Genomic DNA, 6,201 nt, shown 5'->3' with positions numbered 1-6,201 from the left:
GCCTTCGTCCTTGTTATTCCCTTTAGTCTAATGGGCGTTCGCGCCTCTTTTCGCCTTAGCGGCCTTTATTTTCATTGCCCATCTTCGTCCTCCTCTTCGAATGCATCTACCCCGAAGAGGGCCCACAAGTACGTTCTACAGTCCACTGCCTCCTCATTCTGCAGTCTTCGCCGCGCGCGGAAGCGTCTCACGTTGTTCCTAACTGTTCGATGACGCTCCTCCCGCTCCTGTAACTCCTCCGTCGTCAGCAGTCGCCCGTCGGGGTGGGTTGGTGGTATTTCCCCCCTCGCAGCTCGTCGCTCAATGGTCAACTGCCTACGAGCCTCGTTACGCCTTTCATTACGTAAGGCCACCAGCTCCTCGTGTGCGGTGTCCAGACTTTGCGCGGCCCTCTGCATGTCGTCGTGCGCGCTCGTGGCCCGCTCGATATACCACTCCTGTTGGAGTGTGGTGGTGATAATGCGAGCGGCCTCGCAAACTTTGCTCCATCGTGCTCGGCTGGTAAGCATGAACGCCACAAGATTGTCAGGCGTCACAGCCGCTTCGTCGTCCTCACCGAGTAATTCATGCCGGACGTCCGCGAACCTCGGACAGTCGAAGAAGGCATGCTCGGCCGTCTCCGGGACTCCCGGGCACCTGGTACAGTCGGCGGATGGTGCAAGATGTTTCACGCACAAGTACTCATGGAAAAACCCATGGCCGGAGAGGATCTGAGCGAGGTGGAATGTCATCTCCCCGTGTTGCCGGTTCTTCCATGCCGCCAAGTCTGGGATGGTCCGGTGCGCCCATCGGGTGTAGCGGCTTTCCGATTCTAGCTGGTCCCACTGACGCTGCCACTCGTCAATTGTCCTCGTCCGCTCCTCGATGCGCAGTTCGCGTAGACTTGCTCCCGTCGTCCGATGCCGCTGGTAGCAGCGAGCGTCTTCCGTCACCTGCAGCACGATGGGGATGACGCTGGCAAGGACCGTTGCCACCTCATGGCGCACTGTAATGAAGGTGCGAGCTACTGGCCGTGCGTACAGTCCTTGCACACGGTTCAGCTGTCTGCAACACTCCCGGAGCCGGACTGCCTCGTGCCAAATCGGCGCGGCGTAGCGGAGGGTGGAGTCCACCACCGATGCAAGCAGCCGCCGCTTCGCACTCTTTGGCCCACCATGATTTCGGAGCAGCCGGGAAATCCCCTGCGCCACACGGAGCGCTTTCGTCGTGGCCTGCTCTACGTGTGGCCTCCACGACAGGTGGTCCTCGATGACAACTCCTAAATATTTCAAGGTGCGGGTCGGCAGTTTCTCTACGCCATTGATACTCACCGGGACTCGGGTGTTGTCTCGTCTCATCGTAGACACAATGACCAGCTCGGTCTTGGCCGGAGCAAGCTCCAGGTGGTGTTGCGCCATCCACGAGCTGATCATTGCTACCGCCGTCTCCGCCAGTCCCGTCGCTGCCTCCGGCGTCGTCCCGCTCGCCAGCACCACGACGTCATCCGCAAAGCCGATCACTTCAGCGCCCTCAGGCAGCACCAGCCGAAGCACGCCGTCGTACATCGCGTTCCACAGGGTTGGGCCCAGGATTGAGCCCTGTGGAACGCCCGCCGTGACCGTACGACGCACTGGCCCCTCGCTGGTCTCGTACACCAGCCTCCTCTCAGAAAAGTAGCTGCGCAATATTTTCTGGAGGGCTGCAGGAACCATCAGCTTCTGCAGGGCAACCGCGATCGCCTTCCAGCTGGCAGAGTTAAAGGCGTTCCTGACGTCCAGTGCTGCCACCACCAGACATCGAGGATCCCGCTGGTTGGTGCGGTGAAACGTCCTCGCGTGTTGTCCTCGCTCTATCACCCGCTCGATGGCCTGAAGCGTGGAACGACCGCGCCGGAACCCGTACTGCCTTGCTGACAGCCGAGGAGCATCGCTGTCCTCCAAGTGGTCGTTCAGCCGATCTAAGATCAGCCGTTCGAACCCCTTGGCGACTGCTCCCAGCATTAGCAGCGGACGGTGCGACGACGGATCGCCCGGCGGCTTACCTGGCTTCGTGACCAACACAAGGCGTGCCTCCTTCCATGCCGCAGGAAACTCCCCTCGCTCGAGCAGCTGATTGTACACCTTGGCGAAGACCTCCGGGTGCTTCCGCATTGCCGCCTTCACTGCGGCATTCGGGATGCCGTCCAGCCCTGGCGCCTTGGAGGTGGCCATCCGCTCGGCCAGCGAAAGAATTTCCGAGCTCGTGACCGGTCTCAGAGCCTCACTGCACGCGTCGATGTCCGGCCACTCAAATGCCGGATGGTCCGGGAACAAGGCTTCGACGATCGGACCTAGTACGGCTCGGTCCGTTTCCGGTGGTGCCCTGTTACGTAGTTTTGCTCGAACAACCTTGTAACCGAGTCCGAACACCTCGGCTTCGACCCCATCGATCAGCTCTTGCATACTGTCTTCCTTACTGCTGTGAATGGCGGCCTGCAGCAATCGTCGACAGTTCTGCAGCCTGGCCGACGTCACCGCACGTTCCGGAGGTTGGGCCCTGCGATGGGCGGCCTCCGCTGCTCCGCATTCCTCCCTCAGGCGCTCGATCTCCGGAGACCACCAGTACACCTGGGGCTTGCGATGGAAAGTAGCCCCGTGTACTCTCTCCATGATCTCATCGCACGCCTGGGTCAGTCCGCCGATCAGCCCCTCCGGAGTTGCGACCTGCTCGAAGTGGCCGCATGTGAGGGCGGTGTCGAAGCACTTGTTATCGAATTGCGTCGTCTTCCACCGGGTCCCGGCGTGTCTGGCTGTCCCGTCTCGACTTCGCTGCTGCTGCTGGCCTCGTCGCTTGGGGCGTTGTCCTGGGACGCCCACCTGGAACTGGACGTAGGCATGGTCGCTGCTGGAAAAGCGATCGAGCACGCGCCAGGTGTCCGGTCGCGCAATAGTTTGGCTGGCAAAGGAAACGTCAACAACGCTTTCCCGCGCAACCCCGTTGCCCTTGAAAGTGGGCACGTTGCCGCGGTTCAGCGTATGCAGCGCCAGCTGCTCCACCACGCTCAGGAGCTCCTGCCCCTTCCGGGTGGTGCGCGCACTCCCCCACTCCTCATTCCAGGCGTTGAAGTCCCCGGCCAGGACTGATGTTGCGTGTCCGACCAGAGACACCTCCACCGCACCGAGGAAGCTTACGAAGTCTTCGATGCCGCTGCTGGGTGGCACGTAGCAGCTGGCGAACGTTACTCCCGCTATGGTGGCCACTACGAGTCCCGGGACGACGCTCCCCCAAAGCCGTTGAATAGGGTACGCCCCTGTTGCTATTATCGCCACGCTCTGTTCCGCATCGATGGCCCAACGCGGATCATCCCGAGGTGGTCGATATAGTTCGCAGGCGAGCACCACCTGAGCCCCTAACTCGCGAGCCGTCTGCAGCATGAGGTCTTGGGCTGCCCGGCTTCGCCCGAGGTTCACTTGCAGCACTTTTAGCGCCGGCACGTCGGATGCCCGACCGGGTGCGGGCCGCTGCACACGACGCAGCGCACCTCCGCCGTGCAGCTCTTCGCCTGGTGATCCGGCTTCCCGCAGCGAATGCAGCTTGTCGAGCGGTCCACTTCGCTCCTGCACGCAGCTCGGACGTGCCCCATCTCGAGGCACTTGTAGCACCGTTGCTGACGCGCCTGCAGAGGAGCCACCTTCCGGATCAGACACGATGTGTATTTGATCTTGACGCTCTTGTCGACCAGACCCTCCGCAGCCCTGGCTGTTACGCGGGCTATCGCCACTTTCGTGCCGTCCCAGGCAGGTCGCAGGCGAACCGATGTCTCCTCCACCTCGCATTGGCACAGGTTGGTCAGCGCCATCGCCACATCGGTCTCCTTCGCTAAAGGGTCGACAGCGTCCAACCGGATTTCGACCATAGGCGTGACCAGCCGAGCTGAGGCCGGCCGTTCTGCCTTTGCGCAGACCTGCTTGATGCACTGCAGAACTTCTGCAGCGTCCGCGCTCTCCTTCAGCTCCATGACAAGCCTGGAGCGTGTGGTGCGTCGCCCGACGCCTAGGGCCTCAGCATGTTTCTCCATTTCTGGAGCTGTTCGGACAGCCTGGTACACCTCCGTCCAGGTTTGTCCCTCAGCTGGGGCGATTTCAATAGCGTCCGGCTTGGTTTTTCGCTGCCGCTGACGCCGACCTCCTCGTTGTGCTCCAGGCTGGCTACCCCGGGCCTGTTGTCCCTGATGTTGCTGGGGCTGCTGCTTAGACGGTCCTGCGATCGGCTGTCGCTGAACCGCTGCCCGTTGCGGTAGTTGCGGCCACTGCTGCTGCTGTTGCTGCGGCTTGTTCCCCGGTTGCCGGGCCGGCTTACGACGCACCACTTCAGCCCAGGAGCCGCCTTCCGGGTCTGAAAGCGGAGCTGCCGTTGCCGACACCGCTCCCTGCTGTCGCTGTTGCTGCTGCTGCTCACGACGTTGCTGCTGCTGTTGTTGCTGCTGCTGCTGCTGTTGCTGCTGCTGCTGCTGCCACTGCTGCTTCTGGCTGCCTCCATAGCCCAGCGTCTGTGCAAGGAGCTCTTGGAAGCTGGCTCGCTCCTCCCTCAGCTCGTTGCGCAGGCGCTCGTTGTCTTCACGAGCCAGCGTCTCGCGCATCCGGGCTTCCTCTCGGGCCAGCTGCAAATCTTGCCGGGCCTGCACAGCATTTGTTTCCATCTGCTGCCGGAGCATCTGGATCTCCTGTTGCAGACCCACGATCGTCGCTCGCAGCTGCTCGTTGGTGAGCGACGTCTCATTGAGGAGCTGTCTCAGCTCCGACATTTCCGGGGACTGCTGCTTCGCTCCCGGAACAGATGTTCGTGTAAGAGCCACTCGCGGCTCCAGAATAGTACAGGGATAACTGGCTTGTGGCCGCCAAGCGTTCATAGCGACGTGGCTTATTGATCCTTCGATGTCGGCTCTTCCTATCATTGTGAAGCAAAATTCACCAAGCGTAGGATTGTTCACCCTTTCAAGGGAACGTGAGCTGGGTTTAGACCGTCGTGAGACAGGTTAGTTTTACCCTACTGGTGTGTGCTGTATGCTGCTATCTTAACGGAATTCCTGTGCAGTACGAGAGGAACCACAGGTACGGACCACTGGCTCAATACTAGTTCGACCGGACTTTGGTATGACGCTACGTCCGCTGGATTATGCCTGAACGCCTCTAAGGTCGTATCCAATCCGAGCTGATAGCGCATCATAAACCCATTAGGTGATCGGAAGCTAGCGGGCTTAACAACCCTCTGAGATCCGTCGGTGCTGCCCCGTGCACACTGCCGTCTCATCCCCGCTATAGCACTAGACTGAGCCGCAACGGGCGGGTGCACGCTGCACGTGGAAGTACCTTATCACAGGGAACCCTGGTGGCTGTGCTCCCGTCGACCGTGGATACAACTAGTTTCGACACCTTCGACCGCCCGCAAACGACGGGACTACAGGCTGGGAGCTGCGAGTTGTAGAGATGCGTTCGCATCGATCCTCTCAGGCGACCCATGCTTGGTGGTGAAGTGGTTAGTTCGTGGAGTATAGGCTTGCTGCACTCGACAAGAGTGCTGCTTGCAAGGCTGTGGTGGTACGTATGGTAGTTGATGAGCATAGGCTTGCTGCACTCGACAAGAGTGCTGCTTGCAAGCCTATGGTGGTACGTGTACGGTAGTTGATGTGAGCATAGGCTTGCTGCACTCGACAAGAGTGCTGCTTGCAAGCCTATGGGTGGTGTGGTGTGTGGTGCATGATTAGCCTTTCAAGGAAGATGTGTCCTTGGGGCTAATCGGTTATTTTTATAAGTCCGGGAAACCTTTCTCGTCGGGATTCTTATCCTAAGCAACCACGAAAGCTTCCAAGAGTTGAAACATTGCCTATCAAGTAGGCCGTACCAGCCCATAGCAAACCAACCAAGATAATCTAACAGGCCAAGATTGGTTGGAGACTTCAAAATTTGGCTAAGTTCATGGCCACCATAAGCCATTTCTATCAAGAAGGCCACGAACAGTGCTTAGCAACCACGAAAGCGCCCAAGAGTTGAAACATTGCCTATCAAGTAGGCCGTACCGGCCCATAGCAACCCAACCAAGATACTCTAACAGGCCAAGATTGGTTGGAGATTTCAAAATTTGGCTAAGTCCATGGCCACCATAAGCCATTTCTATCAAGAAGGCCATGGACAGTGCTTAGCAACCACGAAAGCTTCCAAGAGTTGAAACATTGCCTATCAAGTA

The 6,201-nt window shown here is 59.4% G+C and overlaps 1 pseudogene; it reads left to right on the top strand.

Annotated features, from left to right (window-relative positions):
- LOC128717574 (large subunit ribosomal RNA) overlaps positions 1-5,491 on the top strand; it is a 9,204-nt pseudogene extending 3,713 nt beyond the window's left edge.
- The last annotated feature ends 710 nt before the right edge of the window (positions 5,492-6,201 follow it).

Source organism: Anopheles marshallii (genome assembly GCF_943734725.1).
Source record: "Anopheles marshallii chromosome X unlocalized genomic scaffold, idAnoMarsDA_429_01 X_unloc_66, whole genome shotgun sequence".
Lineage (NCBI taxonomy): Eukaryota > Metazoa > Arthropoda > Insecta > Diptera > Culicidae > Anopheles > Anopheles marshallii.
This window is presented reverse-complemented; position numbering and strand designations above follow the sequence as displayed.